The 11,643-nt window shown below is 35.1% G+C and overlaps 1 non-coding gene across 1 annotated transcript; it reads left to right on the forward strand.

Moving 5' to 3' along the window:
* The first annotated feature begins 7,156 nt into the window (after positions 1–7,156).
* On the forward strand, positions 7,157–7,282 carry LOC116076626. Its single transcript, XR_004113030.1, has one exon. It is a non-coding gene; the product is annotated as a U6atac minor spliceosomal RNA (small nuclear RNA).
* The last annotated feature ends 4,361 nt before the right edge of the window (positions 7,283–11,643 follow it).

An 11,643-nucleotide genomic window follows, 5' to 3' on the forward strand; every position in this document is an offset into this window, starting at 1 on the left:
CATAAATCTGATTGGTCAATAAAACATTAAGAGTCTTGAGGTACTGGGTATTGTGTTATCAAACCATGAGGATGATGGCTCTGTTTGGTTACTGCAGTGTGGGACTGCCAGTTAAAGGGGATTATAGCAGAGAGGGAACTCATGACTCACAGGACAATCGAGCCAGATGCTGCGGGGGCTAGCCTTGGAGAGTTGACGGGCCTAGTAGGAGCGCCGATGCATAGTGAGCACCGCAGAGAATTAGCAGGTTCATTTTCCCACAACAATATACCTCACGTGAGAAAATGTTTACCATTTGCCAAAGGAGAATTAGTGTGACAAAGAGAAATCAGTGATCCACCACAAGATTAAAACTCGTCAGTGCAAACATCAAAACACGCAGCTCCAAATGTGTTTCTTGGATATGTGATGGCATTATATGAGTTCACCCTAGATGGGCATATCATCTCTATGGCTATCACTCATAGTAAAGGTGGTCTTTTCCTTGGGACAGCTCCAATTGTGACTGTAGTTGTGGTTGGTACATAATCCACTGTGATAGTATCTGTGATTTCCCAGGATCTCCACTGGAAAGTTTTACCATAATACCTTTATGCACAGCTCAACAACAAACTTCATGCCAAGGACTGACTCTATTGTACATTGTCTGTGTAATATAATATATTACCATATATACAATTATATGTGTGTATGTATGTTTTATGTGTTATGTATTTAGATATGTTTTTCTAGAACTTTAGTTCAAATGACTACACCTTCCTAAGAGTCGCATGTATGAAAAAGCATCATCACTATATGAACAAAGCCTATTCTATGGGCAACTTATTATGTAGTCTGGCTTGCTTAGGTCATTGGTGGAATGTCATTGTGAGACCTATGTGGCTGATGAAAGGAAAACACTTCAATGCCTAGTTATCATCAATCACAGTAACATGGAATTAGCTCTCTTTCTTCATGTCAAAATCTTTAAGATGGGTTTTCACTTTTATCCTGAAGCCTTCTAATAAGAGGAGTTGTCCTCAAAGCATGTTTTCTATTTTCAGTACAAAGAGCCAGTTTTATTTGGTGGAACGAAGCTCTTGGGTAATTTCAGTGTACTTTATATGTGCTTTACTGTCTTTCAGCTTTCACACCTATTGCAGTTCTCAAACAGCCATTAACACAACTTACATTTCTATTTTCTCTGTCATCACTCTATGAAGGTAGCTGTCAATAATTATTCTAAAACCTAAATGTTATGCTTTCTTAAAATCACCTCTATCAAATAAAATAGTCAATTACTTTTAAATCCAGTCTCACCCATATTTCAGACATGAGTAAAAGTCACTAGATTCTTCTCTAAATATAACACAAATAGCTACTAACTCAACCACTGATAGAGGTTTCATTCCCATCTTAAACCTTCAGGCTTCACTGTCTTTATCTCTATCTGCCTTCTGGTTTCCTGAGATTCCATTGTAATGCCCTGATAAGATATACTTAAAACATTGTCAGCCTTGTAAAACCCACATTTCCAAATTTATAACAACTAGATGGGATACCTTTCATAAAGATGGTGGTTTCTGGGCATTTTTTTAGATGCCTGTGGTACTTTGTCTAGGGCTGAAATCTCATGAAATTTTCCTTCTTCTAGTGGTCCGCCTTGAAATTATATACACTGTATAAAATATTTTATATATATATATATATATATATACATATATTTAAAAATATATATATTTTTTAAAAAATAGAGGACAGAGGCATGCAATTGAGAAAGGAAAAGGAAAGCATGTACAAGGAAAAGAAAAGGGAAATGGTTTTAATTGTATTTTAATTTCAATAAAAAATTACACGTAAAACTTCCATAATTTTGAATCCCTTCTCTTGAAAATAAGTCCTGAATGCTTAAGAATTGTTTTGTTTTGTTTTATAGAAGTGGTCATAATTTTTGCTACAAATTTTCTATATGATTATTCTCACTGGATCATAATACCTTAACAAAGCATCTAAAAGGAGAAGAAAGTCTATTTTTTTGTTTTTCTTGTTATTATTAGATATTTTCTTTATTTACATGTCATATGATTTCTCCTTTCCCAATTTCCCCACCAAAAAAAAAAAAAAAAAAAAAAAACAAAAAAAAAACAAAAAAAACAAAAAACAACAAGGACAAACTCCTGTTCCCTCCCCGCTCCCCCTGCTCACCACATCTCCAGAGAGGCTCTGACAGTGCCTGACTAATACAGAAGTAGAGGCTTATAGGCATCCATTGAACTGAGTACAGGGTCCCCAGTGAAGTAGTTAGAGAAAGAAAATCTATTTTTGATCAAGACTTAAGAGGGATTCAGTTTGTTATGATGAAGGAAACATAGAAACATGGCTTGCTTTTTGTACCATGAATAGCTTACAGCCTATTTTTACAAGATGGAGAAGTCATGAACTGGACCAGAGAAGGACATGGCCATTATCTTCAAAGGCATACACTGAGGGAACTACTACCTGTGCTCTAAATCACAAGTACACGACCTTCCCAAACTACATTGTCATCTGGGAAATGGGTAATCTAAATATGAATCTGTGGGGACACTTCAGATTCAAATCTGGTTTAAATTAAATTAACATCCTGTGTATGGCTTTTCTCATGATGCGCCTTGGAAAATAAATTGTAATGTCCACAGCCTACTAGGTGATAGAAGTAGGGTTTAGGTTAAAGATGTATTTAAGAGGACACCTGGAGGTACTATGTGAGATAAACGGCTCCCTGGAATGTACTGAGAGGGGAATTATCTGAAGACTCATTAAAGCAGTTCCCACCTCAAAGCTGCTATTGCTCAGTGCCAATGATCTGATCTAGTAGCATATCTGCCCTTGGATATAACGTTGTCCTCTCCTGGCTAGACTGAGTGAATTTTTTCATGCCACGATGTTCCCTTTCTCAGTGTATCACACAGAAGAAAGAAGAGAGACATGTAGTAGTCCAAAGGTCCTGGAAAGCATTGTTCTAATTTGCTTTCTGTAACTGTGAAAAAGACTTAGACCAAAAGCAACTTACAGAAAGACAAGTCTCATCCCATCTTACAGGATGAAGTCTATCCTTGGGGGAAGACAGGGAATCTCAATCAGGGACTCTAAGTAGCATATACCACTTGTCAAATAGGGTTTAGGCCACCTCTCTGTCCTGTAGTTCTATAGTCTCCAATATAATACATTGTCCATTGAAACTGAGGTTGTAACTCCACCATTGACAGTCCCTAGCTTCTCCATGGAGAATCTTAACCTGCCACATGATATTAAGCATCAGACTCTCTCTATGACACCTTCTACCCTGTAGTTTCCATGCTTTCAAAAAACCCAATACCATGTGAGTGACTCTTTTACATTGCCAGATTTGGCTACCAGCTGTAGAAACAGTCTTGTCTCCCTTGAACCACTGCTTAAGTGAGCAGGTTCTGGGGAAATGAGTGAAACATTGAAGATTTAACCTCACTGTTAAAATCTTATTAATCACATCTGGTTCTTCAGCCTTAAGTCACCACCATCCCTGTATCACAGTAAAGCACAGTTTTCATTTCAATTGTTAGTCAGACCTGATTCCTTGACTCCACTGAATCTGTACATGCCGACTTGCCATGGGCTAGGTTCATTGTGAGGACCTCTTTTTCCACGGGATGAGAGTTCTGGTAAGGTGGGCAAAAAATTCAGCGAGTGACAAACAGAGTCCACACAAGGAAATGCTGAGTCTGAGTGTATTTCTTGAAAATGGCATCAGGCTTTTACAGTCATTATAAAAGAGAAATGAAAAATCTGGCAGCTCAGCAGTTGAGGTGCATCTGAGGCCACATGAAACACACTGGGTCTAAAGCAGACATCTCTTCTGGACAGACACTGTACTTCACAGACCTAAGTGATCTGGGCCTGGGGGGCTGTGGACTGCATGAGGCTCGAAGCTTGAATATGAATGAATAAGTCTAAGTCTAAGTCCTAGTTCTCTTGCACAAAGTGAAAGCCAGGCTTATATAATATACAGAAAACAGGGCTAATGACAAAAGTCATGTAGGCAGGTGAAAGTCAGTAAGATCAGAGAACAAGACAGAAGTCACATAGGCAAGTGACAGTCACATCAAGGTCGATAAGATCAAGCATCCAGGTGTGAAGTGTAAGAGCAGTGGTGCCCTCCCCACTGGGGCTATTTTGGCCTGAGAATGCTCTTTAGCTTCTTTGTGAGAAATTCCAAGCTAAAGATAGCTTGGTAATAAATTAGGATATATTGGAACACTGTGCTGGCCAGGGAACAATGCCCATTCTTAAATTTTAGCCATTTATGAATTATTTCTTAGGGAACCTCTATGCCTGAATAAGAAAGCATGTTGAAGATTCGAAAGACTAGTCTGGAACACATCTGAGTTAGGAGATGCCAACGACTGACTGAGTATCCAGGAGGCACAAACTCCCTTTGAAGTCATAACGCCTCTTGTCCATGATCAGGCTTTGAACCCTGATACTGCAGACTTTACTGGAGTAGACGAGTGGGTGAGGCACAGACTCTTAAAGTTTACTTTCTTTCAAGAAAGATATTACATTTTATTTTTAATTAGTTGTAAATAAAGATGTCTGTGTGTAGTTTTGTGCATGGCAGTCTAGTGCCCTCTGAGGTCAAAAGTGGGTGTCAGATCCCACAGAACTGCAGTTACAGGTGGGGTGTGAAGCACATGATGTGGATGTTGGTATCTGAACTCATTATACTGTAAGATCAGTGTTTGACCTTCTTTAGGGGTTACAAACTCAAAGAACATACTTCTTCTTTTTCTTCTTTTTCTTCTTCTTCTTCTTCTTCTTCTTCTTCTTCTTCTTCTTCTTCTTCTTCTTCTTCTTATTATTATTATTATTATTATTACTATTTTACTTTTTTCCAAAGGGTAAAGGACATTTCTCATCCATGCCTGCTCTTCATGACTCTCTTCATCAATCTGTCTGATGCCCCATGCTATCTTTCTGCCATATAGCTACTTGCTGATCTCAGTCGCTAGGCATGGTGGCTATCTTAGAACATAACTCAGAAAGCATGTTTTTATTTCTTCCTCTTCTTCATCTTCCTCCTGTCAGGGTCAGAATTTTCAGCTTGTCAGTTTTCTGTCACACTCTAATAAAATTTCTTTTAAGTTTCCATCCAAATCCATTTTAAAATTATTTTATTATGAGAATTCTGATTTCCCCAGTAAGAGTTTTTAAAACTATATCATTATAAGCTTATACATCTTTTCCCTCTTAATATTCTTTAGAGGATAATTGTATACATATTAATTTAAACAAGATTATGAGTGTATCATAAAATTAAAATAAAGGGCAATATTTTATAGTTGGGTAAGTATGCTCATGAACATGGATAGACCAAATACAATGGTATATGACTGACTCCTAAGTTAAACTAATTTAACAGAAGCCAGATTTATGAGCCATACATAATTATAAGAACATATGCCTCTTGGGAGTTTTCAGATTTCCTGCGGAGGGCAATGAATTTTTCAATATCTCTCTAATGAAAGTTTAAGGACATATTATTTCTACCTAGAAGAGAATCAATCTAGTTGATATCTGATATACAATTGGAACAGTCAAGTGATCCATCAGCGAGTCACAATGTTTTTAAAACACACAACCCTGAAGACAAAACACAGCTTTAATTAGAATAGTGCCTTTACAACATCAGCTAAACCATCTATCAACTGAAATTTTCTAAGATTCCAGTGACAAGTGAACACACCTGCTTGCTGGTCTCCATGTCACTCTTTATCAAGAACATGAAGTCCATCCTCAGTACTAGAGAAAGGCCTTATCTTGAACATTTTAGTCAGATGTCAATGAACATACATTGAAAATTATACCTCTTGGCAATAATATGGAAACATTGGATTTTTTTATAAATGATAGCATTTTTCTTGGATGAGAAAATTTACCTTCTGTCAGAGCTTGTCTTCCAAATACAAAGAATATTACTCAAGGAACAATGAGTACTAATATTAGAGAAGTTTATTATAGATTCATAAGTGAGATCTTCAGAGGCAGGGAGAGAAAGGCATGCTCCTGGACAGTGAGAGATGGAGTACTACTGACATGCCAGTGTGTTTATTTTAATGAGAGGACTTAGGGAAGATCCTGGATTGAAGTGTGTGCATGATTGAGATGTTAGCAGTCCATTACACGCCCAAGATGTACCACAAAGCTTCAGTCAAATGCCATATATATCCCTGAGGCCAAGATGCTGACTTAGGAAGTAAGAAAAGAATAACTAGTATCTGAAATACTCTCATAGAAGTCCTGACCTCCAGTGATGACATTCTTGGAACTAGGGTTTAGGGCCCTTGTGGTTTTGCTCCCATTTCAGTTTCCTCTTCTCAACAGTGAAATAGTTTTCTGGTGGTACAAGCTGAGTGTTCTCTTAATGCTATCTCATATTCTGAGATTTTATTTGTTTAGTATTATACAACAGAAAAAAAGAAATCTATGTCCAAGTATCATGGAAAAAAAAGGAGGACTCAAGTGGACAGTTTAAATATAAAAATAAATTACAAAAATGTAAATTTTTAGCAGAAGACTTAGTAAAACTGAAAAGACAAATAAAACACCTGTAGGAAAATGTGAAGCATATACATATATATATATATATATATATATATATACACACACATACATATATATGCATTATATATGTATATATATGTATGTGTGTATATATACACACACACACACACACACACACACACACACACACACATATATATATATATATATATATATATACACATACACACACACATATGTTCTGGTTTTCTACACATGGACAAGGAGGATAACTTTCATATTTAGAAATAGTAATTCAATATAAAAACGTATGTGTACAACTTTGATTTTTCACTAATCATTTACTTGCATTTTATCTTTTTGTGAATCACCACACTTTTACCTTTTTCATAAATATTATATTTTTAACAGAATATTACCTCAGAAGATAAAGGGAAAGATATTTAATCCATGGAATTTGGTCATATAATCAAATTTGATAAGTTTGGAAACCATAACATTGTTTAGACTCTTAGGATGAAGGTTGAGATAAAGAATGACACTGTAGTCTATATATCAGATAAAATGTATAAGGTCCTCCTTAAATGAATACTTAATCATGATGTATGAAAGAATAGAAGGTTAGCACTCCCCTTGACAAGGATGTAAGAGGCCCTTGGGCCTAACAACACTCATACGGTTAAGACATTGCCACCTACTTTGTGGCATCTAACTATTTTATTTAATCTAAACATAAGGATTTACATTCTTAATTTAACTATCATATCATAATAGTGCCACTAATGTATGAGTCATATATCCTTTGTGGATCACTATATCTCCATACTTTATCATACTGCCTGATTTTACATATATTCTTAATAATGTTTTATGGCAAACTTGATATGATTCCCTATTCTTCCCCTTTAGATGTATGTTAGTTAGGCAAGAGAAATTGTAATATATATTAAAGAATTGATATGTGATGGCAAAACATAAAAGGTAATATTGTTGCACAACAATTGAAGAAAACTAGAGGATAATCCTCAGAATGAAGGAATAGTGGGAAAATGATAGATGATGATGGTGATGAAGAAGATGGGTAGATAGATATATGATTGATAGATATGTGATAGATGATAAAGAGAAGGATAGATAATGGATAGACTGATAGATAAAAATGTGATGATAGAGATAGATAGATAGATAGATAGGATACATATGGATAGATAGATGGAAAGATAGATAGATAATACATACATACATACATACATACATACATACATACATATATGGATGGATATATAGATAGACAGACAGACAAACATAATTATACCAGTCAATGTGCTAGGCTAAAGTACTAATCTAATTTTGATATTACCAGATATGTATTTTGTTTTCAGACATGATTAATATTAACAATCAGTTCAATAAAGCTCTGTATTATACACAGGGTGTGTGTGCCACATCTGACAAAGTAAAGCACCTTAATTGCAACAGCAATTAGGTTTATTAAGGAAGAATACCTTCTGCTTTAAGACTGCAACATCAAATCTCTGGCCTGCTGTCATGTCTTAAATGTTTCTCTCACTGAGTTACAGCATACATTTTCACCTCATTTTCACTTCTATAGCTTGGACTACCAAGGTATTCTTCTTGGACATGCCAGCCTCTTCCTAACAATTCTTTTCCAGTCTCAGCAGGTCTTACTGGGAAATGTAAAAATAATTCTTTAAAATATTTCACAAAATGAAAAGAAAGAAAGTAAAAACAGAAAGAAGAGAGTAAGAGAGAGGAATAAGAAAAAGAAAGACAAAGAACAATTATATCTACTGGGGCTGTATCATGAAGTTTTAAAAAGTCACATAGGAAGTGATCACTAGTGGTCCGAAGAAGGCAATGCACTCTTTGCTTTGTTCTTTTTTGTTTGTTTGTTTTGTTTTGTTTTTGTTTTTGTTTTTGTTTTTGAGACAGGGTTTCTCTGTGTAGCCCTGGCTGTCCTGGAACTCACTCTGTAGACCAGGCTGGCCTCAAACTCAGAGATCCGCCTGCCTCTGCCTCCCAGGTGCTGGGATTAAAGGCATGCGCCACCCCCGCCCGGCCTGTTATTCTTTTCTTAATTTTTCTTTTAAAGCTTTATATTTTCATAGGTTTTATTATTGGAAAAAATTGTAAGAATGAGGGGAGAGGAAAATAAAAATAAAGATACTTTATAGTTACCAAAATATATTAATTGAATCTTTAAACGAGGTATTAAATTATTTTACAATATGTTAAAATAAATTTGGAATCTTTCCCATAAATAAAGCCTATAGGATGACTTCACAGCTTAAATACACATTACTATTTCTATTTTTCTAATTTTGTCTCTTCTTATATTATTTGAAAATTCTTAGTTACCTTGGGCATCTTGTTTTTTTTTATTACATTGTTTTTATTTTTTCTTTTGAAAGATTTAATAGATATTCTCTTTATTTACATTTCAAATGTTATACCCTTTCCTGATTTCTCCTCTGAAAATCCCCTATCTCTTCCCCCCGCCCTGCTCTTTTCTTTTTGATCATCAAGTTTAGAAGGTAACACTTTTTGAAATGAGAAGGAAGAATAGGAACTAAATAAAAAAAGTTCAGGATGTCATTGGGGCAACTTAAATACCCATTTTATTTCTATTTATTTTTCTCATTTTGTTTCTTCTTATTTTATTTGAAAATTCTTTGTTAGCTTTGGGCATCTTGGTTTTTTTTTTAATTACATTGTTTTTCTTTTTTCTTTTGAAAATTTTATTAGATATTCTCTTTATTTACATTTCAAATGTTATCTCCTTTCCTGGTTTCCCCTCTGAAAACCCTTAACCCATCCCCCTCCCCCTGCTTTTTTCTTTTTGATCAACAAGTTTAGAAGGTAACACTTCTTGAAATGAGAAGGAAGAATAGAACCTGAATGAAAAGTTCAGGATGTTCATGGTGGGTAGCACAGCTGTAAGTAGATCCCTATTTAAGGAGATACATCCTAGTGTGGTAGTTTGAATAAAAATGACCTCCACAGGCTCATCAGTTTGAATGCTTAGGACCTACTTCTAGCTACTTGACAGGGGTTAGGCGTTATGGCCCTGTGGGAGGAAGTGTGTCACTGAGAGTCAGCTTCAGTGTTTCAAAACTAGGCACAAGCCAGGCCTAGTGTTCTCTCTGTTCCTGCTGCCTCCAATCCTAAGGAACAACTAACTCTCAGCTACCACTCCAGCACCATGCCTGTCCAACAGACTGATCCTGAACTAAACCTCTGTACTGTACGCAAGACCTAGTTAAATGCTTTGCTTTATAAGAGATGGCACTGTCATGCTGTCTCCTTGTCTAGGACCTTGTCTAAGATACCTACTTACTTTCTACAGAATTGCTCAAGGATTTCCTGATTAAGATTTGAGCGCTCAGCCAAGTAAACGGGGATTCCTTGGTTGGAATCTATTTTATAAACATTTAGAGAAAATCTTACCAATAAATGCATAGAGAGTAGTTAGATGACAAATGGTCATTTTATTTTTTAAGTTATCATTTTATAGCTAACAATCCTCAATATTATTTGTTTTAATTTAGAAACAGAGTTTATTTTCAGGTAAGGATCAAAAGCGTTTCTTCTTTTGTATTGAATCTATGTTGGCATTTGGGTTCATGAATGAAAAAGAAAGACTATGAGAATTTATGCTTATAGTAATAATCTAAAATAGAAAACATGATGAGATAATTATATTTGTTTAAGGAATGAAAGATATACAGAAACTTATTTGGTGAAGTGAAGAAAAGTCAACCATTTCAATTGTAAACAACTTTAGAAAGACTGGGACTTACCAGGGAGACTGCTTAAAGAAATAGTTTATTATTTAATGATTTACAAATGCATATTATATTTAATCATCCAAATATAATCTTCACTGTAAAACCAATGTTATAATGACAATGATATTGATGAGTAAATATTTGAAATAAAAGTCTGCTTAAGATGTCTATGTTGAATATTTCTTCTGATAAAAATGATACATTACTAGAATATTATGAGAATCTTTTTTATATAGGAGCAAGGCTACAGCTTAAAACTGGCAGTCCTAGACAAGGTTGATCTACTATTGAGGATGACCTATGCTATGATACATAGAAACTATCTCTTAGTTTTTCCATATTTGTCTCAATTTAGAGACAATAAATGTGCATAATTATAACATTTTCAAATATCTGGGTTTGTTAACATCCTAATATAAGCTAACCAGTGTGTGCGTGTGTGTATGTGTGTGGGGGTGTGTGTTTATTTTCAGTTTATAATGATCATAAGACTATAGGACTTTGGGTTTATGAAACAGAAACCACTCTGAAAAACTTTGAGCCTGTTATGCCTGATATATATCATCTTGGACTTATTCCCCCAGAAAAATGCTTTAAGAACAGAACAATTAAACTATTTTTGATAAATAAGAAGCTTGTTTCAGCCAGGCAGTGGCGGCACACGCCTTTAATCCCAGCACTTGGGAGGCAGAAGCAGGTGGAATTTTGAGTTTGAGGCCAGTCTGGTCTACAAAGTGAGCTCCAGGACAGCCAGGGCTATACAGAGAAACACTGCCTCAAAAAAGAAAGAAAGAAAGAAAGAAAGAAAGAAAGAAAGAAAGAAAGAAAGAAAGAAAAACAATAAAAAAATAAAAAATAAAAGAAAAAGAAGCTTGTTTCATTTTAGAGAATATGTTATGTCCTATGCTTTATTTCAATTTGACAATTCAGAGACAAAGGCATCACATGCGATAAAATTTTATCACAAATGTCACAGTTCAGCATTTCATGAAATTAAACCAATCATTTAAATGGAGAAAAGTAGACTTGTGAACAAATAGCTTTCCCCCTACAAATCTTATGAGGATTCGTTCATGCTGACTACCTCTAATGTTCAATACAATCACCAATTAGTGTCAAAGTTACTGGTGCTATCACACCCCCACTACATTAACCTCATGTACTGGTTCAAGGAAAATGCAATTATTCTTCTTCTAAACTAATCACTAATTTCAAAGTTATTAGCTAATTTAATCTTCAAATTGACATAACCTATCGTGCCACATATAAAGTTTAT

The sequence above is a fragment of the Mastomys coucha genome, unplaced genomic scaffold (assembly GCF_008632895.1).
Source record: "Mastomys coucha isolate ucsf_1 unplaced genomic scaffold, UCSF_Mcou_1 pScaffold4, whole genome shotgun sequence".
NCBI classification, from domain to species: Eukaryota; Metazoa; Chordata; class Mammalia; order Rodentia; family Muridae; genus Mastomys; species Mastomys coucha.